This window comes from Dermochelys coriacea, chromosome 3 (assembly GCF_009764565.3).
Source record: "Dermochelys coriacea isolate rDerCor1 chromosome 3, rDerCor1.pri.v4, whole genome shotgun sequence".
Classification (NCBI taxonomy): domain Eukaryota; kingdom Metazoa; phylum Chordata; order Testudines; family Dermochelyidae; genus Dermochelys; species Dermochelys coriacea.
In genome coordinates, this window is record NC_050070.1 from 8954574 (window position 1) to 8979325 (window position 24752).

At 47.0% G+C, this 24752-nt stretch overlaps 1 protein-coding gene across 2 annotated transcripts in view; it reads right to left on the reverse strand.

Moving 5' to 3' along the window:
- The window catches only part of LOC119853347 (XK-related protein 6), a 100985-nt gene extending 76820 nt beyond the window's left edge, over positions 1-24165 (reverse strand). The window contains exon 1 of one of the 2 annotated variants that reach the window (XM_043510086.1): positions 24131-24165. The gene's annotated coding sequence lies outside the window, so the exon portion shown is untranslated. Of the gene's footprint in view, positions 1-23433; positions 23603-24130 lie in introns of those variants that run through there. The other variant, XM_043510085.1, reaches the window with a different exon arrangement.
- Positions 24166-24752: the final 587 nt, after the last annotated feature.

The following is a 24752-nucleotide window of genomic DNA, read 5'->3' on the forward strand; positions in this document are numbered from 1 at the left end:
TCGCTTATTAGCACCGTAGTGTCCAGGAATTGGATCTCTTGTGTGGACTGGTCCAGGCTGAGGTTGATGGTGGGATGGAAATTGTTGAAATCATGGTGGAATTCCTCAAGGGCTTGATTTTCCATGGGTCCAGATGATGACGATGTCATCAATGTAGCGCAAGTAGAGTAGGGCCATTAGGGGACGAGAGCTGAGGAAGCGTTGTTCTAAGTCAGCCATAAAAATGTTGGCATACTGTGGGGCCATGCGGGTACCCATCGCAGTGCCGCTGATTTGAAGGTATACATTGTCCCCAAATGTGAAATAGTTATGGGTGAGGACAAAATCACAAAGTTCAGCCACCAGGTTAGCCGTGTCATTATCGGGGATACTGTTCCTGACGGCTTGTAGTCCATCTTTGTGTGGAATGTTGGCGTAGAGGCTTCTACATCCATAGTGGCTAGGATGGTGTTTTTAGGAAGATCACCAATGGATTGTAGTTTCCTCAGGAAGTCAGTGGTGTCTTGAAGATAGCTGGGAGTGCTGGTAACGTAGGGCCTGAGGAGGGAGTCTACATAGCCAGACAGTCCTGCTGTCAGGGTGCCAATGCCTGAGATGATGGGGCATCCAGGATTTCCAGGTTTATGGATCTTGGGTAGCAGATAGAATACCCCAGGTCGGGGATTCTAGGGGTGTGTCTGTGCGGATTTGTTCTTATGCTTTTTCATAGCATGATTCCAGGAGCTGGGGCTTTAAGAAAGGCATTAAAAATCACGAGACCTGCAATAAAATCATGAGAGTTAGCAACACTGAGTCTAGCAGGAGAGAAAAGAACGGCCATACTGGGTCAGATCAATGGTCCATCTAGCCCAGTATCCTGACTTCTGACAGTGATCAGTGCCAGGTGCTTCAGAGGGAATGAATAGAACAGGCAATCATTGGGTGATCCATCCTGTCTTCCAAGCCTAAAAGCCTCCCAGGCAGATTTCACACATCAGGAACCTCAAGTGCCCAATCTGCCTGCCTGAAAATGGCCCCCTCCAGGCCACTGTCTAAGTACATAACAGCTTAGTGTTTGTGGCTCTAAAACTTCAGTTCCAAGCAATGTACCTCAAAAGGTCAGATTTAGTCACTCAAGGGAAGCTAAGCTAATGAGTCTGGTGGCACAGCAAGAACTTGATTCAGAATTCTTCATTCCTTCATGGAGCCAGCTTTCAAATCGGCTCTTTAGCACCCTCCTCCCTCTGAACAACAAAAGTTTTACCAACAGAAAGCACCGGTGTGAACAGCACGTTGTCAGTGGGAGAGCTCTCCTGCTGACAAAGCTACCTCTGCTTGTTGGGAATGGAAGATTTTTGTCGGTGGGAGAGCTCTCTCCTGCCGAAAAAGAGCGGCTACACTGCACACCTTTTATCGGCACAGCTGTGTCGCTAAAAGGTACATAAAGTAGACATAGTCAGAGTGAGTCTGTCCCTCTGCATAGGCAGGATGAAGTCTCCTTCCAAGATCAACCGTTATTGCCCTTGATCGTAGCCAAAAGGCCAAGACGTCATGACAAAGCGTTTGAACTCCCAAGCTTACTGCAGGAACGCACTGCACAGTCTAAAGCTTCTGGTAAATAATCTATGCATCTGAATGTAAACAGAGTTTGAAAGGTCTTTTCCCCTGCTATGTCCCATCCCATGGATGCATTGTTCGCTGTGCTATCACACTAAAGTTGATTATGGTCATTAGGAACAATTTACGCTTCGGAAAATAATTATGATCATTAATGGTGCTGAAAGCAGAAGCAGTTAGAAATTAGGAGCGGAGTACCGACACCAAATCATGCGTGCAGCATGATTGACATACATGGCAATTATGATGCTCACAAGATTAGGCACACTGACTAACTCAAGTCAAAGCCCAGAAGGGAGCCAGTATGTGATACGTCTAAGGAGAGCAGTGAGGGTGTATTCCTAAGACCTAAAGGATCCAGGTGGGAACAGCATTGGCCAGTTGGTTTAGCTGGAAAAACAAAGCAGCAATGGGAATGATCCTGAGTGGTGCAGAACACCTGACATCCCCACTGAAACCAACCAGGACACAGGGTGGGGAGTTAATCTTAAAATCAGGCCCTTTGTGCCTACAGTGCATAGACACAACATCTATGGGAATATTTACCTGCATGTCCATCCCTTCCCTTGCACAGAACAGTGAAGCTAAGTCAGCAGCAGAGCACATGTAGGAGACAACAGAGTGGTACAGTCACAAACACCTGGCAAAACAGGGATTGCTCGAATTGTGTCCAGCTGGGGGTTGCAATGTGACACCTTGGCTGAGATCAGACAGTTGTGCCTAACATTCCCCCCGCAAACCACCACATACAATCAATGTTCAGGAAAAATAACAATCGTCCCTAGCTCTTATACAGCACTTTCCGTCAGTCGGCCTCGAAGCACTTTGCAAAGAGGTCATAGTGAAATCCACCAAGTTTATGACCCTCAACTTTCTATTGCAGCTGCAGACTTGGGACCCAAACCCAGATTATTCTAAACATCCCAAACCTCAGACCCGTGGTTTTGGTTGGGCCCACTGTAAAATGATGCGCTCAGCTGCAATGTTTCTATAAGCCAGATTCCAATTCCAAAACACCCGCCCTTCCCCAGCGTCAAATCTAACACTAACGTGTTCCAGTCTGTTCTCCTCACCATTCCAGGTGGGCACCTTATTTCTCATTTGAATTTTGCTGACTTCAGCTGCCAACCACTGGATTTTACTGGGCCTTTGCCAGGTAGATTAAGGAGCCTCCAGGAATCTTCTCCTCTCATAGGTACTTACAGAGCATGATTAAATTGCCTCTTAACACTCCCTTCGACTGGGTAGTCTCAGACCATGAACTGCCTCTGTGCCTACCTCTATTATAACTGCCCCATGGATAAATAACTTTGCTCCTCAGGGCTGTCCAGCTTCCTTTTAAGAAAGGAAAAGAAAGAAAACTCCTGGAAGCATGGGCGGCGGGTACCATAGGCTGGGGAAGGCTGTGCCTCCCCAAACAGCCAGGCATGGCCCCACCCATGCTACTCTCCCAGCCCCGTCCCCCTTCCCACTCTGCATGGGGCTCCTGTCCCCCTGTGGGGTGGTCCTGACTCAGGCTGGGGCCACGCCACTGGCCCTCCCACCACTCTGGGGCTGGGAGGGCTAGCCTGCGGCAGGGGCCAGTGGCTGCAATGAAAGGGTCTCTGGGCTATGGTGGGGAGGGGGCAGAGAAAGGGTGTGGCTTTGGGAGGAGGTGGCGGGGCTGGGGCTAGCCTCCCCCAGCCAGTGCTTCATGCACTGCCCATGCCTGGAAGGGCAGTGGAGGAGGAGGAGGTGAAGAGGGGAAGAAGGGTTAAGTCCTTACTAAAGATACTGTATCCTGTCAAAATTTACAGTAAATCCCACTTGGTAGAGTTAAACAAAGCATTAAATGAATTAATTGTCTGGAAATGGAACATGCCACTTGCAGAGAAGTTACTGTCGGGGGTCCAAATACAGCGCAAGAAACCAACAGCACAGTGAGATCAGAGAAGTGTAACTTCCTAATCAGCCCTCCCTGATCCAGATGGCCATCGATTCAGCTCCTCACCCCCGGGGAGTAACTTACTACAGTCCGGCGGCAGCGGGGAGGTGTGTAGGTCAGGGCAGAATTTGGTGGTGTTATGTTTAGGGGTCGTGCTAGATTCAGGAGCTGCCGGGGTCCTGCTGAAGTTCAGGTGCAAGGGAGTCAGTGACTAGGGTGCCAGCTTGGCACTCAACAGATCTCGGTTCGATTCCTTACTCTGCCTTTCCTCTGTATCCTTGTACAAGTCACTTAGTCTTTCTATGTCAGAGCTCCCTGATGAGAACAGTAGCTCCTTAGCTCATGGGGGTGTTGTGAAGGTAAATACATTAAAGACTGTGAGAAGCTCAGATACTTGGTAACAGGGAGCATAGAAGTACCACAGATAGGCTCATTGCAACAAAGTAGCTCAATTGGGGTGGCGCCGTCAGCTGTCCATCAGTGCACTTACATCTCCTACCAGCTGATCCATGGGTCAGGTTCTCCAGCTCGGTAAGGGCAGTGCTCAAGAAGGGCTGTGGTGTCTGAAGTGGGGAAAAACATGGCAGCCCCTGTGGACTGGAAAGCTGGGTGGGTAGGGGGGATTATCAGTACTCATGCTTCAGATGGCATCTGAGAGGGTCAGGAAGGATTTCCCCCCCCCCAGTGCATTCTGGGAGGTTGGGGTGTTTTTTTTATCTTCCTCCTCTGAAGCATCAGGGCTGTACACGGCTGGAAATGGGACACTAGGCAGGGAGGGCCAGGGCTCTGAGTTGGCACCGAGCTCTCTCTCTCTCAGGTACTTGGCTGGCTGGTTCTTGCTCACATGCTCAGGGTCTAACTGATCACCATATGTGGGATTGGGAAGGAATTTCCCCCCAGGTCAGATTATCAGTGACCTTGGGGGCTCTTTGCCTTCCTCTGCAGCATGTGGGTACCAGGAGTATCAGGGTCTGTCCCAGACACACTGGTGCACCTGGCTCCCACCTAGCTTCTGCCTATGGCACTTAAAAATATGGTCTCTTGCGGCTGCAATGCTGTGGTCTCATTCCAGTTGCTGGGTTTGGCATGCTGGTGATGGGTGGTCTGTGCTATACAGGTCAGTCTAGCTGATCTGGTGCTCCCCACTGGCCTTAAACTCTGTGACTCGATGGATGGCCCAGGGTGCACCATGCCTGATTAAGGTGTTAGCTAGATTATGGCTTGAAACCAACCCCTGTAGGCGGTGGGGATTGCACTGGGGTGTCAGCATCAACCCCAGGGAAGTCACAGTGACCCTGGGTGCCCCCACAGCAATAGCATCTGCTCCATAGCAACAAGCGCTGCTGTCCATGGGGTGGGGAGGAATGTCCCTCTGCACCCTCCATAGGGTTTCTAATGCTAGTGCCCCTGCTCCGTTCCCAGATGAAGACTGTGCCTTCACTGGAGCTCCTGCTAGGAGTGGGGGAAAGACTCCTTGCATGGCTGTTACCCTCAGTAGAGCAGCATGAGTTGCAGAGGCAGAACTACCTACTTGTTTGGGCCCCAAGGGCATCATTTGGCTACAACCAGGGCATTTCCAAGCACAGCTGTTCCCGAGGCTCCTGCTCTGTTTATTCACACTGCTGCAGAACACCGGGCTAATACCTGGGATGCAATGGGAAGAGACAGCAGCAGCTGGGCTGCTTGCAAGCCCCCCAGTTCTGCAGCAGGGGGAAGAATCATAGAATATCAGGGTTGGAAGGGACCTCAGGAGGTCATCTAGTCCAACCCTCTGCTCAAAGCAGGACCAATCCCCAATTTTTGCCCCAGATCCCTAAATGGCCCCCCTCAAGGATTGAGCTCACAACCCCGGGTTTAGCAGGCCAATGCTCAAACCACTGAGCTATCCCTCCCGCAAGAAGCTTGGGGGGAAGCCTCCATTGTCCCTTTCAAGTCCACGTGGCCCCTGGGCAGGAATCCGCTGTCGAGAGCTCTGATGTAAACTCAGTGACTGTACTGGCATTCCTCTGGATTTGCTTCTGCCGGCAGGCTCTCACCTGTGACCTTCTGACAAACGAGGATGGGTGGGTGGGGCTAAAGAGCTAGTCGGGCTTTTTCTCTCCTTAGCCAAAAATACCAGTAGGGGAAATTTTCAAAAGGCCTCCACCCTGCTTGACTCTGCCCCCCATGGACAGTGGGTAAAATCTCCACTGACTTCAATGGGAGCCGCTGGTTCAATGACGAGCTGGTTTGAAAAATTGCGCCCTCGACGTATACATTCCATGAAACGATTTTTTTAAATGTATCAAATGCTTGCCACAGGCATATCCTGGGAGGGAGGCTGGGCTCCTCCAAAGGCATTTTCAGTCCATCTCAGGTTGCAATTGTAAAACTCCTTGTGTCTGCGTTACTGAGCTGGTGTGGCTATTTCTTGGGCGTTCTCTTGCTGCGGGAGCCTAACGGTTGTGACAGATTTCATTGAATGTCTTTTATTCACAGTGGTGACTCACATTCATCCACTGGCCCCATCATTTCTGTTCCACGTGTTAGACGTGGATAATGGGCAGCGGTTTTTTTTGTTTTTTTTAAAATAGTCCAGAGGGTAAGAAGGAAAGCCCATAGGGCCAAAACTAGCACAGCTGACTGCCTAAAGTTAAGTAGCTGGGCCCCAATCCAGCAAACCACTCCAGCGGATTCTTAACTAGACGCACACAAATAGTTCTATTGACTTTTATGGGACCATCCAAATGCTTAAAGCCAAGCATGTGGTTAAAAGCTTGTAGACCAGAGCACTAATTTGCCATCGAGGCCAGCCCAGTACTAGATGTTTTGTTCCCCTCGGCAGTCCCTCCCCTTATCCTGGAAGCTGGAGTGGGAGGAAGGGAAGGCGAGTTTCAGGAGTGGCTAGTTTTGGCCATAGTTATTCCTTGCTCTGTGTGTGTCTGTACTCCCTTAAAGGAGCAGGCTCAGTCCCTCTGTGCTTCCCCCTTATACAAAGGGGAGAAATAATTTTTGCAGCCTATACCAGCTGCATGTTATTCCATCCCTGTGCCACACCTGTTCAATTCTGCTGGCTGGTGTATTGCAAGGTGGCAGCAAAATTCTGCCCCTATTCCTCATCCCTCCCAGCCCACCTAATCCAGGGGGCAGTAAGGAGGTTCTGGGTAGGTGCTCAGATACCACAGTGATGGGCGCAGCATAAGAACAGGAATAGAATAGCCCTCCTTCCTCTGAAGTTTGACTAGCCCCTACAGGAGCACACGTAGCAGAGGGAAAGTCTTCTTACTCCCTGCCCCTTACATCAGCACACAGCCCAAGTCAAAATCTCGCTCTTAATGACTGTCTGAAGGCAAGTCTGTCACCAGCAGCCATCAATATTAGCAAAAAAGTCATGTGTTGAATTTTCGCCTGCTCCTCTCTGTATATCATCAACAGGGCTGAGCCTTCAACATACAGAGGCAATGTGGTCTAGTGGACAGGCACTTGCCAGGGAAGCTGAGTTTTATTCCTGGCTCTGCTACTGGCCTGCTGCATTAACCTGGGCACCGCAGTGCACCTCAGTTTCTCCATCTGTAAAATGGGAATAATGATACTCACCTCCTTTGTAAACTACTTTGGGATCTACAACTGAAAAGCCCTCCATAACAGCGAGGTGTTATTTCCACCAGGCCCAGGGATGTGGCTACCCATGGCCGGAAGCAATGAAGTTTCTGCAGTCTGGAGCCCTTAGGGGATATTTCTAACATGCCCATCACCAAAGCTTCAGAGTGATCCTCAAAGAGCTAGATTTTCCCCTTGCTGAAAACCTGGCTGAGAAAGCCTGTGTTACTGTCATCCTACTCCTCCTCCTCATCATCATAAGCATCTCTCTAGGGATGTTACTGTGAAGAGATGGCTCTCACTACAGCTTATTCTGAAAGTGATAAGCTCCCTGTTCTATCCTAATACCTTGAGGATGGAGCCTTATAGCCCAAGGACAGCTGCTAAAAAGGTCTGACTCCCAGCACATGAGAATTTCTCTCTGGGCACAGTTAACTCCAGTACCTTGAGGAGCACAGCTATCTTGGTGAGTTACAGTCATGGAGAGGGCTATTTTTGCTGCCTCTGGCCTGAGAATGTTACATGACACGAATTCTAAATGAATGTCGAAGGACAGGGCTACAGTATCTGCCGGGACAGGGCTCTGCGGGAGTTTGAAGGCCACAGAGCTAAAGCAAAGATTGAGCTGACTCCTTCTGAGGTGGCAGAAGAAGTGTATCTCTCTACTACCATAAGTACCATTAAACAAAAAAACAAACAAACCACAATTCATTCTCCAGACAGAGCAGAGAGCAGCAAACCCAAGGGGATGATCTGGTGAAGTCTGATTTGGCAGGAAAAAAAGAATTTACCTTGCAGTTAGGGAGGGGGCAAACTGAGTCAGGAAAGACAGGCCCCAGCCCCACCTCTCCTCTCAGACTCTGCACATTGAGAAAACCACAGGACAGACTGCTCCTGCAGCGTCTCCAGCCTGCTCGGAAACAGGACGCACTGCAGATCTTGCTCTTGTTTTCACCCAAGAGACTGAGACCACGCTGTCTTTCCCATCTATTGCTAAATTGGAGGCTAGATCCTGGCTAGACCAGGGAAAGACTCTGGGGGGGATGTCTGTGACAGAGAGGGCCATGGGTGCCTAGTGGCAAAGGGTTCAATGCTCTTTACAAGCAACTGCTGTTTCAGACCTGACAAACTCACTGCATCTAATACACCACTTTCATAGTATTTATCCATAAAGGGTAGCATGTGAGGTTTCTACTCAAAGCTTGTAACTGATCGACACTCATAACCATTGCAAGATATGTGTAGGGGTAATGTTTAAGGAATAGTGTCACTATATTGAAAATTATGCCCTTGTGGTCTTGGAGTGAAAGTGTGTCATCAGGAAATCATATGTCTTGGTAATGGCTCATTCAAGTGGGATGGAGTTGTCACCCCTCCCTAGCTAGCTGGCTATGTAATGTATTGCTCAATTTTTCACCGTTGCACCAACCCAGAAAAGTCAATGGAAAACTATCAAAGACGAACAACAAACATCGAAACCATATGGAAGTGAAAGGGTCGCTACAAGCATGAGGGAATGGCCCTGCCTGTGAATAAAGACAAAAGACTGATCCAGGATATCACAGTGGGGAGAAAGACACTCTGGATCCATTCACTGAGGAGGTACCCTGATGAGTGGAAGTGCTTCATGAAAACTGGGTTCTAGCTCCTGAGGACTAGCAAGCACTGCCAAAGACTGAACCTTGGGGTGAGAATCTACTTTGTAACCCAGGAAAGGTGACTATTAATAAGCAAGGGCTGTAGTTCATGTTTTATAAGTAACCATTTGTTTCCATAACACTGGTTTCTAATGGAACTGCCACTCTTTCTTAAATCAACTTCCATTTCTTTTACTATAATTGCACTCAAGTGCTTTGTGTGATACAGGAGTGATGGGCTAAGATAAAACTGGGGTTCACTGTTCTTTTGGGAATGGAGGAGCTGGGATTTCGGTGGTATCCAGTGATTGGGGCTGGAAACCACAGGGGGACACTTTGAAGGGACTTGGGGGCTGGCATGCATCTATTGTTAAGATGTCCAGGGCAAAGGCAGGGCTGGTGTAGCCCACAGCAGAGTGCTTGAGTGGCTGACAGGCTTGGTGCTAACATCCAGCTAGTACAGGCAAGATTCCCTCATGCTGGAGGCAGGTGACAACAACGAGACCCACAGCCCTGGGTGCTCCCAGAAGTGTCACAGTGTCCCAAGATGGAAAAGCTAAAGACCCTGTTGTCATTCATTACAGACAAAGTTTGCAGAGCCATGCTGTTTGGAGAAGGATCCATCCAAACTTGTGGGGGTTTCCCAGAAGCAAATGCAAATTCAGATCCATTAGAAGGCTCACTCTTGACTGGGCTTAAAGTAAACATGGATCCTTTTCTGCGTAATGTTATCACTTGTCATTAGGGCAAGGAAATATTACATACAGGGAGAAATCCTCCCCCAACACCTTCACCTATGGGCATCGCACAATTGGCCACATAAATTGGGGCTTTGTTTATTTTTTTCACCTTCCTCTGATTTAGAAGCAACTTGCTTCCCGTTCTGCGTGTGCCATGAATTACCCAGCAGAGCATGGGGTTATGTTCCCAAGCACTAAGTGGTTGATTAATTAATTATTAGACCTCCAATTTCTCCATTAGTAAATCAGAGCTTTGCTCGCAGTCTTCTCAGGTCATGTTCAGACGGGCCCTTTCTGCACTGGATCAGCAATTTGCATAATTCATACCACTAGGGCCTGGTTCCTAACAAATGGTATCATGATCCTGTCAAGCTGAGGAGAGCAACAGAAGAGTAACGTGGATGCAAAGAGTCCCCCAACTTTACATGGAAAGTCACTGTGATCAAGGCAATAGGCTGCTATGCATTTCTGGTGTAACTGCCTAATTATGCTCTGGTTAAATAAGTTGTTGTCTCAATGGATGACTCACTGGGTAAAGTTGTACGAAGGGTCAGATTAGGTGAGCCTTTTGGTCCCTTTTGGCCTTGAAATCCAGGAATCTCCATAGACTTCAGTGGAGTTATCCCAAGGTTGCATTTGGCCACAAATACACCACACATGATGCTCTAGGAATGGAAAGGTCCATCCATCCCATTCTAACAACCCACTTCCCTCTCCAGCAGTGCATTGGACAGGTGGGCTTCTGATAGGGGAAGATCATCAGTGTAATATTCCATGCTTCTGAATAGCCCACCTGCACATCTCCCATTTACTGCAGGCCAGGGAGAGAGGACGATGCACTAGGAATCAAATGGAACAATCTGAGGCAGGGTAGTGCAGTGGGGAGAACACCGGGCTGGGACTCAGAGGTCCGAGGTCTGTTCGCAGCTCTGCTGCTATATCACTTTGTGACCTTGGGCAAGTTACTTCACCTCTCTGGGCCTCAGTTTCCCCCCACCCCCCCAAACTTTTGTCTATTTAGTCTGTAAGCTCTTCAGGGCAGGGACTGTCTCTTACTGTGTGTTTGTGCAGCACCTAGCGCAATGAGTCCATTCCACCTACATAGTGCTTTCCATCTGTCTCTCCAAAAGCCCTTTACCAAGGTAGGGAAACATCATTACCCCCTTTTAATAGACAGGTACAAACGAGGCAAAGACACTTTCCCAGATCACACTGCGTCAGTGGCAGAGCCAAAGTCAGAACCCAGGTCTTCTGACTCCTGTCCCTGTGCTCTGTCCATTAGACCACCAGGCTTATTGGATCAGTTCTAGGGGCCAGCACAGGATGACCCCCTACAGCACAGTCTCCGGGGTTTTCTTTCATTCTCACTTTCAGGAAGTTTTCCCACTAATATTCAGCCTCCACTTAATTTCATCTCATTCCCCCTTAACCACACCCCCTTGCAGAAGCAATCCAGCACAGCTTTCAGTCACGTACAGACCCTTTTCACATCTCCTCTTATCACAGGTTAACCAAGATATACAGATTTCATTCACCTCTAATGCTCAACCCCCTCTCCTAGTGCTCTTTGTGGCTATATACAAAAGTTGCACTGATACCTAGGGTTTCTGGAACCAACAGCAGTGGTGACTTTACCTGTATATTTTTAGGCAGTGTCAGGAATAAATTAATGGGGACACAGCTTCTCTGTCTGATAAGTGATTGATACAAACCAGAGTGCTTTTACTTAAGGTTTTAAGCACACACACATATTTGCTATAGCAATAGGTTCAGAGCATCTCAAACATTAGTCACCCAAAGTTTGAGATGATTTGGAGTGATCGGCAGCTGGAATTCTGGGGGCCCTCCTTCCGTCCAGCTGATGGGAAGTTCAGGCGTTAACTCCTTGCCCAAAAAGCAATCTGAGGGAGCTTTTTAAGACAGGAGTTCTCAAACTGGGGGTTGGGACCTCTCAGGGGGACACAAGGTTATTACATGGGGGGGTCGCCAGCTGTCAGCCTTCACCCTAAACCCTGCTTTGCATCCAGCATTTATAATGGTGTTAAATACATAAAAAAGTGTTTTGAATTTAGAAGGGGGGGGTCGCACTCAGAGGTTTGCTGTGTGAAAGGGGTCACCAGTACAAGCGTTTGAGAACCACTGCTTTAAGGTGTATTATTTTTTTCTAACTAACTTAAACAAAGCATGTAACTTACAGTGACTCCTCATGGGTCACTATAGTAACTTCTAGTGGGTTACTAATTTTTTTTTAGCTTTAGCAAATTACTTATTTTTTATTAGCAAAGTGTTTTTGGTATTTCTGGCCCTAACAATAAAACTCATGTCAGGGCACTTTAAAACCAGGGTTATCTATTCAAATACTTTTTTCCATTTTTATGGTACATTAACTTCTTGTCCCGTTCTTTTATTTTGATTAGCAAAACTGCAATTGTGCACCTGTTTGGCCTTGCCTCTTAGAGTCCTAACAATTGTTTCTAGCTCTGTGGTATTTGGTTTTCAGGTAACAGTGGCTGGACACACAAAATGGCTGACTTCAGTTATATCAAGTTTAATTCTTCCATAGCAGCACTGCACTAACTATCCTGCTCTAGTTAAAGCAGTACAGCGCCTCCCACCCCGCCAAGCACTTCTAGTATCTAGGTGCTTATACAGGTATCGCCTAGATTGTAAGTCCCTTTGGGACAGGGACCATCTTTTTGTTTTGATTTTCTAATGCCTAGCAACGGCTCTAGTCTGTGACTGGGGCTCCTAGATGCTATAACAATACAAACAATAAATAAGAATACCAAGAATGTAACTTATTCCTGTACAGGAAGGGGAATACAGGCCTGGTCTACACTACAGAGTTACGTTGACATAAGGCCGCTTACGTCGGCCTAACTCTGTAAGCGTCTACACTAAAACATCGCTCCTGCCCATGTAACTCACCCATTGCGCAGACTTTATAAGTCCACCTCCATGAGAGGCATAGAGTCAGTGTCTACATAGTTAGGTCGACGCAGTGTCAGTGTAGACACTGCGTTGCTTACATAGACGGCTGCTGCCTTTCAGAAGCCATTCCACAATGCCCCACGCTGACAGGTAAATCACTGCAAGCGCTCCTGGTAAGGGCATGCACCACCGACACAAGGAGCGTAGGGTGGATGTGTAACAGCGATTTAATTACTGTGGTGGCTGTCCATTGATGTAACTTAGGTTGAATTCATTTTGTAACGTAGACTTGGCCACATTCTACTTGTGTACGGCATCTTTATACTGGTGTCCACACTAGGGGTTGTCCCAGAATAGCTCTTTTGATAAAAATATCACACACCCCCAACGGACAGAGTTATACCAGTGCAAACACTGTGTGTGGACTGTTCCCTCCAGTTCCCTATATCGGTCTATTACACAGGAGCTCAGACACCACGCACTATTCCAGGTATTGGCTCCCCAGAGAAGGATGATCTGCGAGGCACAAGTTAAGCATCAGAGTCCGATACAGCGCTGCCTTCAGGCGCTCCCAAGGCAGCCCTCTCTGTACAACAAAGCAGCTAAGCTGGCACTTCCCTGCTTCCCTTGATACCAGCTACAGTTTGGCCCAAATGGGGAGCCCTCTCTTTGCCACCGGTACCTGAACACCTCATAATCTTTAATGGCTTCACGCTCACAGTACCCCTGTGAAGTAGGAAAGTGCTATTGATTTCCATTGTACAGATGGGGAACTGAGGCACAGAGAGGGCTGTGGGGGAGCAGGGACTTGCATCCAGGTTCCTCAAGTCCCACGCTGGCACCCTAACCACTGGCCAGTTCTTCCTCTGTCTTGCCCAACCCAAATGTCTCCAGCATTACAGCCCTCCTTTGTTATTTTCGGCTTTGCTATACTGGATCAGATCACTGGCCCATCAAATCCAGTACCCAGCTTCCAGTACCCGGCCACACAGAGCAAGACAAAATCCTTCCGGCAAACCGTGCAATGCTTTGTGCACATATGAGCTTAGGAGATTCTTGCTCAACACTCTCACCCTGGAAAGCATGCATTTGCTCCCTGCAGCATGAGAGATGCATTGTGGGATGTGGCGTTTTATTTACATTTTGCCTTGCTCCTATTTTGGAGCAATAGACTTAACTCTTTTGAGCGTATTGTTAATTCTCAAGACGCAAGATCAGTGCAACTGAGTCGTAGATTCGAAGGCCAGAACAGACCACCATGGTCATCTAATCTGACCCATTCTATAACAAAGGCCATGGAACATCCTCCAAATCATTCCTGTTTGAAACAGCAGATCTTTTAGAAAAATACCCAATCTTGATTTAAAAATTGTCGGTGATGGAGAATCCACCACTTCCCTTGGCAAATTATTCCCACAGTTAATTGCCCTCACTGTTTAAAAATTGACACCTTATTTCCCGTCATAGTCACCCGCTCCTGTACAGAATGTATCCACTAGTAAAATGCAGCCACATCTGGGATGGAGAGCCGCAGCTCTTCAAGAGCGCAGAAAAACTCAGGACAGGAGCTGAGGAATATCATGTGCAAATGGAGCTGCAGAGGGAATTCAGGTTGGCAGAATATGGCGGCAGATTCATAGATTCCAAGGCCAGCAGGGCCCATTGTCTAATCAAAGAAAGAACAATTCCTCCCTCCACACACTGCAGGACTCACTTTGTGAAATTCTATGGCCTGTGTTATGCAGATGGTCCTATGAGATGAGCACAATACCTTCTGGCTTTAAATCCATGGGAGTTTTGCCCTTGGCGTCAATGGGGCCAGGATATCACCCTATAAATCTAAATTGGAATTAGCCCAAAAGTTCAAGTTCAGTAAACACCTCCCTTACCCCCCAACTCTTGTGAGGCAGATGAAAGGGCCTTTGCTGTAATATGGGACTCGGTTTTGTGTCTAATCCTGAGGGTTAATTACAAAGATCTCATTATTGATGTTTCCTGGTTTCTGGAATGAGCAGTGGCATAGGAAATCTGACATGATCTTCATCCATATTACTGACCCTTCTGTGACCCCCTCCCGTGCTGCACACATGCTCAAGTCCTGCCAGCCTTGGCGACAAAGCTTATTTCTTGAACCCCTTTTAGAGGTCGTTCCCTTCTTGTGACATGCGAGACTCTTATTCTAATCCGTGCTGCCAGCCATTTTGCAACGACCCTGGAACAAAAAAGCACATGCACATAATCCCTACACACGTGCCCGGCTCCGCCGAGAGCTATTCCAAAGCAGACACACGTTTCATTCCGCTGAGTGCTTTCTCAGCCCCTTGCCAGCGTCTGAATGGTGATTTTGTGAATGGCAGGCCGCCGAGGAAGCTGTCGCTGGAGTGGCATGGAGCTAACGTACAGCTCGGAGGGCCAACATCTACACATCTACAGCATGGACCCTTATGTGCCGGAAGAGTCACACAGGGCTTTAGCTGCACAAACCCTTTGGGACTTGGTGTCTCAGGGGAGTTGTAATAGGAGACGGACCGTTCTGATGCCAGGTCACTGATTCACATCTAACCTCTTGTCTGTTGAGAGTGTTCTAAAGGGGACACCTGCTCATGGCTGTTCTAAGGCCTACATGAGACAGTTTTGATAGGTTTCACTCCAGTTCCTAGTGAACAAGTGGCTGCACCACAAAAGCCACCATCACAATTGCCACAAATTGATCTCTTTTGTTGGCAGCATCAGCAGCAAAGCTAAGGACTGAATGGGCCACAGAAGCTGACCCAATAGAAAGCTGGTGTGTCTGGACTACAGCCTAGCATGCTGACCAATATGATCTCATTGTTTCCTTGTACTCCCTCATTGATCTGTTTGGATCCATTGGTGGTCTCAGGTCTTATATTGTGGGCTCTTTGTGGCTGGGACTGGCTTTTTGTTCTGTGTCTGTCCAATGCATAGCACAGTGGGGGCCTGATGGAGGACTGGGGCTCCAAGGTGCTATGATAACATAAATCATCATCACCATCTTGCCTACAGAGGCAATTTTTCCAGGGCACAGCAGAATGGAGTCACATTGTTTAGGCAATATGGGGGAAGCTTGGAGTGCTGCCCATGCTGTCACTGTTCAGTGATCAAATAAAGGACTTCTGTCTGACGTTTACATTTGGAAAAAGCCACCAACTCTAAGGATAAAGCCATGCCTACATAGTAAAGTTGACTGAGTAAACGATACCTGAACTGGTAAAGTGGTACAACCCCCCGCCAATGTGGCTACAGCCATATGGGTAAAAAACTGCCTGACACTAGTATAGCAAAGGGAATAGCTGTAAGATCTTCAGAACATGGGGAAGGGTCATCCTGAGTCCTTGAGTCCAGTCCCCTTCTATCACAGGCAACCCTGCCATGTAGCCCTCTTCATAAATATATAAAGACCGATCAGCTCTTAGGTGCCTTTAGCCAAGAAGATAATAATCGGCACCAGTGTAAGGCACCTGTATACCAGTATAACTGTGTCCACACTAAGGGTTGTGCCAATTTAACCTATTTTGGTAGGAAGATCACACCCTGCACTGAAATAGTTATACCCGTACAAAACCTGTGTGTAGCCCAGGCCAAACGCAGTTATATGACTAAACTTCCATGCGATTCTGAAAATTGACGGCTGTGCCTGCCAAATATTAGAACCAAGAACGCCTAGGACTTCTTTAGCACCTTCCAGCCACGGATCTCAAAGGGCTTTACAAATGCTAAGGAATTAAGCCTTGCAGCACCACTCGGAAATAGGGATCATAATGTCCACTGTAAATGTGGAGAACCTGATGCACAGGGCATTTAAGGACTTGTCTACACTACAGATGCTTTGCCAGTATAGCCATACCGCAGAATAACCTGGTGTACACGCAGTGTAAGCCAGTAGAAGTGCTTCTGCCAACACAGTAACACCACTTCCCTGAATTACATTAGCTATGCTGACAGAAGCACTGTCAGCATAGTTACATCTACACTGGAGGTTTTGCCAGCATAACTCTGAAGGCTAGGTAGGTAGTATGCTTTTTTCACATAGCTATCCTGGCAAAACTCCATAGCGTAGACTAAGGCTAAGTGTCTTCCTTAAGCTTGCACAGAGTCTAGTAACAGAGCTCCAATCTCCAGCCCCCTTCTCCTGTGTCTTCCCAAAAAGACCCTCCTTAGCCTCTTTCCTCCAAATTACCAATGTTTCAGGAAACTCTTGACCATAGCCTTTCGCCTGTGATTGGCAGGGATCTAAACGTTATCCAACCTTCCCTGCAGTCTGTGTGAAATGAACTGGTGATCTCAATGAAATTCCTAGTCCATATCCAAAAAGTCAGCCTCCCAGCTGGCCAGCCTGCTGGGCATTCTCGGCAGAAAGGTCAAGGAGCAGCCGAGCATGGAGACCAAACTAACTGCTTATCGCTAGAAGTGGTCTCTCCTGGTCCTGGTGGAGGCACACTGGCAGCAGTGTGTTTGGAGAAGAAACCTCTCCTGCCATTGCCCATGCTACACTGGCTCTGTGGATGAAGAGAGGACTGCAGTCTCCAGGGCAGTCAATCTGGCCCCTTAAACAAGCACACTGTTTACATTTGAAACTGTCCCAGATCTGGATGTTGGACCTGTGGTGTGGGCCGGAGCTGTTGTTTAGCTCTCACGAATCTAAGTGGTATTTTCAGCATCTTGCAAATCAGGATGTAGCTAATGACAGGGTTAGAAAAACCAGAGAAGGGGAAAGATACACGTGAGTTACATATAGCCCTAGCATAACAAGGCTCTGATCCTGATTGGGGCCTCTAAGTGCTAATGCAATAATTATATTATCTATCCATCTCCTGCTCCCTATAGTAGGATTTTTAGTCCCAGATCCTCAAAGATAGTGTTTCTTAAACTGGGGATTCCAACCCAAAAGGAGGTTGCATGGCTATTGTAGGGGGACGTTGCGAGAGGAGTGGCTGTTGGCTGGGCGCCCACCTCTGAAGGCAGCACCGCTGCCAGCAGCAGTGCAGAAGTAAGGATGGCAATACCATACCGTGCCACCCTTCTGCGCTACTGCTGGCAGCAACACTGCCTTAAGAGCTGGGCAGCCAGAGAGCTGTAGCCCTGCTCCCCCTCCCCCTGGCAGGGTCCTCTCTTTGGGAACTTGCAATATGGTAACCCTAGGGAGGGTTGTCACAGCCTGAAAGGTGGGCCCAGCAAAAATAAAGTTTGAGAACCCCTGCTCCAAGATATTTAGGCACCTAACTCCCATTAATTTCCCCTGTCCTTTCTCTAGCTTGGCATATCTCCAAGGGTGGGGCTTCAGGGACTCTATGCCACAGCCTAATTGATTTCACCAGGCCTAATATCCCCTCCGCTCACACGCAAGGAGAGGGATCAGCCTAAGTGTATCTGGGGCCGAGCAGCAAAGGTGAAGGGCCGTGGCTTCTGCCACAGCATCTACCCTTTCCTCTAGTCCCTGCTGCACAGGGACAGGGGCTTGGGAGAAGAAAGGAAAGTCTCCATGGTGCTGGCCCCACCCTCATCGCCTGGGGATTGTGAAGGGTAAAGAGCTGACCCGGAGCGCTGGTGCTCTGCCTGCTCCCCCTGGCGAGTGGTTCTGAGGCAGCTGGAAGGGAGCCAGGGCTATTCACCAGGGAACTGGCTGATAGGGGAAGAGGAAATGGACATTATCAGTGTGGAGATCCCAGCCCGAGGTGCTGGGCATCCATGGATCCTGGAATAGCCACGCTCAGCGGTGGGTGCTCAGCACCCCGGAAAAGGCATCTTATTTAGGTGTCTACCTCTAGGCAACCACATCTGAAGCTTTCAGTCCCTTCTCCCAAATCAAGTCCTGCTGCCCGCTGATTCTTTTGCAGCTCCTCTCCGAACTTCCCTTTGTATTGAGGTGTTTCTGGTAAGCGGATGGCCAAAATGGAACAGAAGGCAGACTTGCATCTTGAGAAGTTTTCACATAGTTACTATCATAACAGGTAACATGCCAGTCACATCTGAAGCACAGGAAATAATCTCGTGGGAGGCAGCTAAGTTTGTGCATCTGAAGACAGAAAACATGCTTTGCAGATGATTTGTCCAGAGACCCAGTGTGACAGAAGGCATCTGAACTCCACTAGGGCTACCCGTCTTGGCTTGCCTTTCTCTCTAGACTCTCCTGACGGCTACGAAGGTTGGCGAGGTGATTAAGACAATGGCTGAAAAACTTAGGCGAGCAAAGTTCAGTTCCTGGCTATGCCACAAATTGAGTGTATAATCTTGGTCAGGTTGCTTAATCTACCTGTGTCTCATTTCCCCTTCCGTAACATAGAGACAACAATCCCTTGTTGGTCTGGGCTTGTCTACTTAGCCCTGGTATACAATTAAAAGTTAGATCAACCGAGCTGTATCATTCGGGGGGGGGGGAGGGTGAAAAATTCACATCCCTGAGCATCACAATTAAGCTGACCTACCTTTCCACCCCACCCCAGGGTGGACCCAGCTAGGTCAACAGAAGTATTCTTCTACCAGTGCAGCTGCTGCTGTTCAGGGAGGTGGATTACCTGCCGTGACAGAAAACCCCTTCTGTCCATGCAGGAAACGGTCTATACCATGGCGCTGCAGCTGTGCCACTGTAGTGCCCGGAGGGTTAACATGCCCTTAGACTGTAAGTTCTTCAAGGCAGGACCTGTGTGCATATGGGCAATGGGACTCTGGTCCTCTTGGTGCCATTGTAACAGAAATAATAATAAAGGGATTTAAACTCCAACTTTGTTCTAGTGTATGGTGGACAGAAACTCTTTAGGTGAACAGCCTGATGCTAACCAGTCTCATCCCCCTCCACTTATAATAAAGATGCAGGAGAAAAACAACAACGAGAACTCCATGGGTGATGGGGGAAGGGCGTGCTTGGAAGAACCCATTTTTCCACCCAAGGGTCAAATTTGGCTAAACCCATGTATTAAGGGACCATGTAACCCAAAACAAGATGGCGTACCACATCCTGACATTCCATCACGCGTGCCTCAGGGAGCAGAGCTCAGACAAGGAACTTCAGTCACAATAAAAGATTGTGTGCATTGTAAAAAGAAAAGAAGTAAATGTGGCACCTTAGAGACTAACAAATTTATTTGAGCATAAGCTTTCGTGTGCTACAGCTCACTTCGGATGCATTCAGTGGAAAATACAGTGGGGAGATATATATACACAGAGAACATGAAACAATGGGCGTTACCATACACACTGTAAGGAGAGTGATCACTTAAGATGGGCTATTACCAGCAGGAGAGCGGGGGAGGGGGGGAGAGAAAACCTTTTATAGTGATAATCAAGGTGGGCCAAAAGATATATTTTACACAAAATTATCTCACAGGGGAAACAAACAATCACTGCCCTCACATTGCAGGGATCATTATATTAGACTCTTCACTAGAACTGGGCTGGAAATGGTTTTCCTGTACACTCCATTTTCTCTTGACTCCTTTAGCTGCGGTGGTAGAGAGCTCAACTATGGTGCTGAAGGTCTCTGCATCAAGCACAGCTGACAGTCCTTGGTCTGATGGTGGTAGTGGACCCCTCCATCACAGATACCTACATCCCTATGCAAAGCCCAGAGACCCTACCATGTAGTTGGAACCTTCTATCCAGAGACTGGCTATACTGCAAGCTGTGGACCCAATCTTAGAAATGTGATGGCTGCCCCCTTGGCTGACAAACTGGGGACTGAACCAGGGATCTCAGAGCTAAAAGCATGATCTGGCGGAGGGGCAATGTACAACTCGTATTATTTGTCACTATAGGCTGCACCTGTGCAACGGGGCTATGTCGACGTAGCTATGTCAGCGTAGTCTCCATAGTGTAGACATAGCCTTAGTGCCAAACACAGGCCTTGAGCCAGCAAAGCATGGAAATACCTGCATAACTTTAAGCAAGTGAACATCCCATTGACTCCAATGAGCATAACCACATGCTTAAGTGCTTTGCCTGAAGAAGGCCATAGGATTTAGCAACTCCAGTGTGGCCTAATGGATAAGCCACTGCGCTGAAAGTCAGAAGATGACAGTTCTATGCCTGTCTCTGCTACGACATAACCTAGGGCAAGTAGCCTCTGTTTTTCTTCTCGCTATTTGGGGCAGAGACTCTTTCTCACTATGAATGTGTAAAGCACCCACCACAAGGGGGGCCCCAGCTCACTTAGGCCCTCCTAAAATAATCAAAGGAATTACAGAAATCAGCCTTGCGCTTGGTCATAAACCTTTGTACAACTGAGCGCTATGAATATTCCTGGCAATAGAGACACTTTTGGATTGAGCTCAGAATTTCCCCATCCTAAGAGCTGTGGAAAGTTTGGTTTGCTTCCTCCTCGCTTCTCTTTTTAAAAAAAGATCTACAGAACTTTAAAGATGTATTACCAATGTGTATATTTAATGAAGAGCAAAGATAGTTCATAAACACAACAGTATTCTATTAACAGTATTTAATGTTACACATTAATTAATAATTCTTTAGTAATGTCGAACAGTTGTAGATTTAAAAACTTTATAGCCTTTGATAAATTGCACCCCAGCTTACTAAATTCCTTCAGATTTATACAGCTTCCTAAACATGCTCCATCTCAAACAAATTAAATAATGTATATAGGTTTCCAAAAAGACAATTTATTGTGTCTTGATTTAATGGGAAATAGATATATTAAATCACTTCAGCATTTTATTATGTTACTTGATTGATTTCCCTATGGATCTTTCTTCCAGAACGAAAGCTTGATACAAGGAGGGACAGGAAGTGCTGAGTAAAGAGATGCTGTTGTACAGCTCATGTCAATGTGGCGTTAGCTTTCATTCTTTCATGCCCTGCATGCTGTGTTTTCTTTCTCTGGACCTTACCCAGCACTCTTTACTCAGCCTGTCTATGCAAGGGAATTAACTGCCATAACTGTAGCAGAATAAGCTACTCTTCTATAGCTATGCCTATGCTGGAACATGTCCCCATGTGGAAATGTTATTCCAGAATAAAGTCCCTTTTTTGCTGGAATAGAGTGTCATGGAGACACAGGGCGTTATTCTGATGTAGCTATAGTGGAACTGCTTATTCCGCTATAGTTATGCTGGTCAATTTCTCCCTGTAGACAAGCCCTCAGTCAAAACTCCTTTGAAGCCCAAGTTTTGCCTAACTCAGGCAAACTCCCATCAACTTCAAAAGAAATAAGAACTGAGCTAGGTGGAAATTTTCTTGTCCACTTGACGAGCCCAGACATAGAGCAGAATGTGGGCACTCAAACTACAATTCCCATGAGGCACCACGGCAACTCATGAGGACACAGATTAATGTTGAACTGACCTGAAACAAAATGGCTACAACGAACTGAAATATTTTGATGCGGGAATTTGAAAATGTTTTGTTTGGATCCAAAATGAGGAACAGAACATTTTGACCTTTTTGAACTGAAATTCATCAGGACTTCCCGCTCTACCAAAAAGTCAGTCTTTTGACTTTTCATCATGATTTGAGATGAAAACAAATTTTGAAATATCAGAATTTCTAGAGGGACGGAAATTCCAATTTTCTACCAGCTCTAGTTATTTTATTTATTGATGGATAGCATTTTCACAGCCATCAGTGCCAAAGTAATTTCCATGCCTCACAAACATCACTGATTAATTATTTGTATCACAGGAGTGCCCGGGTTCCCCTGATCAAGTTTAGGGTCCAATTGTGTTAGGCATTCTAAACACACACACAGTAAAAACCAGCCAATCTCAAAGAATTTACAATTTAAATAGACAAAGGTGGAAGAATGTAAGGATTATTGATCCCATTTTACAGAAGGGTGAACTGAGGCATAGAAAGGTTAAGTGACTTGCCCACGGTCAAACAAGAAGTCAGTAGCAGAGCCAAGAATGGAACCTACTTCTCCTGAGTCCAGAGGTGTAGTGGAACCAGAATGATATTTTGACACTTTTGCCCCATGGAGGCCACCATTTTACTCTCTTTAATATTATATTTATATAGTATGCTTAATATCTTATATAGTATTATAATGTTTTGCCATTGTCAATGTGCTTCAATATTATCAAAACAAAACATTTTGACATGGTCATTCTGACGTTTCCAAACCAAACATTTTTTGGAATTTCTATTCCATGAAAAAAATTACTTTTTTTTGGCTCTAATCTGGCACGAAAACAAATGTCAGAAATTACAGAAATATCAGAATTTCCTGTATGTGTGTTTCAGAGTAGCAGCCGCGTTAGTCTGTATTCGCAAAAAGAAAAGGAGTACTTAGAGACTAACAAATTTATTTGAGCATAAGCTTTCGTGAGCTACAGCTCACTTCATCGGATGCACGTGTATGTGTGTGTGTGTGTGTGTGTGTGTGTGTGTGTGTATGACAGATTGGTAGACACAAATCCCAGGGAGCAGCGTGCGTATGTGTGCAAATATGCATTACTGGGGATGGCAGTGAGGATGGAGGTAGGAGAAAGAATGCAAAACATACGCTACTTTGGATCAGTGATCTGTATGTGAATAAAGATGGTGTTGGGTCTTAACACAACTTCTGTCCGAAGAAAGGAAAGAGAGCATAAAAACAATAAATTTAGAGGAAGACAGAGCCTTTGCATTAACTCGTTAGGTGAGTTATTGATTCTCCAATGCCTCATACAGCCTTCCTAGCTAAGATCACTCATCCTGCTCCTAAAATGTATTGGTTGTATAAATCTCACGGGACATTCACTAAAGTGTTATCACTAAATTCGCAAAGGCTGTTCTGTTCTTAAAGCGCTGGTGGCTTGGGCAGTGAGCCAAGCCTCTCCCTGCAGGGTCAGAAATGATGACGTTGCCCCACTGACAATGTGAAAATGAAAGTGACTTAATTTGCCAATTTGAGAGAAGCACAACCAAAATAATCTACACTAAGAGATACACTGGCAATTAAGAGATTATTTTAGTTATAGCAACACTACTGTGATGGGAATAGCACGTGTGCAGGACTATGTTTCCAACAGATGATTTTTAAGAGGACAGCAGGAAGAGTAATGTACTCATTTTTACTCACCATCCCAGAGCACCAGGACACCCCCGCTGAAACAATCAGCGCAAAGAGCAGAAGATAGGCCAGGAAATCAGGGGGAGTCACCAGGCAGGAGGAGAGAGAGAGATGCAGTCAACAGCAGTCAGATCCAAAATGGCCACTTTAGGGCTGCAGCTGTTTGTCTCGTCCAGATTTAAAGGGGCCATCCATTAAACAAGCATGTTGGGAGTGAGAGTGCATGGGGAGAACAATGATGACAGTGAAATAAACTCTCAGAGGGGAGTTCCTCCCAGACATCCCCACCCCTTCACGAGGGCCTGGGATCTGGCTGCTCATTGTTCCAAGCTGGGGTAATATTGGAAATAGCCGTGGCCTTTCCTTTAATATAATAAAGTTCTAAGACACTTTTTAAATGTCAATTGCTGCTGGTGATTCATAGATTCCAAAGCCAGGAGGGAACCATTGCCATCATCTAGTCTAAGCTCCTATATGATCAAAGCTCCCACCCAATGAGTCATAGAATATCAGGGTTGGAAAGGACCTCAGGAGATCATCTAGTCCGACCCCCTGCTCAATACCCAATTTTTGCCCCAGATCCCTAAATGGCCCCCTCAAGGATTGAACTCCCAACCCTGGGTTTAGCAGGCCAATGCTCAAACCACTGAACTATCCCTGTCCCCACCATAGTCATAAAGCAGGGCTTCAAAATTGTTCCCAGTACCTGCCCTCCTGAGAGCAAATCCTACTAGCCCAGGGAAAAATTATGTGGGCTGCTACTTCTCTGGGCCATGCCCCTTCTAATCCCGCTCCCATATAGCATTTCTGCCTCCCTCCCCCTGATAAAATCAATTATCTCTCTCTCTCACACACACACACACACAAATAAATCTAGACAGGCATGTTTTGGGCTCCCCTCCTAAATGTAAATTCTCTCTCATAACACACACACACGTTTTGGGCTTCCCTCCTAAAGAAATGAAGCCCAGGCTCTCCTGCTCTTATCTGCATTCTGGGCTTACTCCCATGGCCCATTAATGAACGGGCTCCCATTATTATCTGCACTGTGGGAGCCCCTCGAGATTCAAAGCAGGGATCAGGACCCCATTGTGTTATTTGAAAGGTCCTGGCCCCGATTTAGCTTTTTGGTAGTTATTTGTGTATCTGCTTTTTAAACAGTTCTGAAAGTGACAGAGAGTGGGACCCTCTAATAGGGAACTCACTTAGGGCAAAACTCTGCCTGTAGGGGAAGGGTGTGTAATAGAGTGGTGTGAACCAGCACTAGCAGTCTGGTCATCACCATTTCAATTAGTTTCCCCAGAGAATAGCGTGGTTGAGGGAAGCTG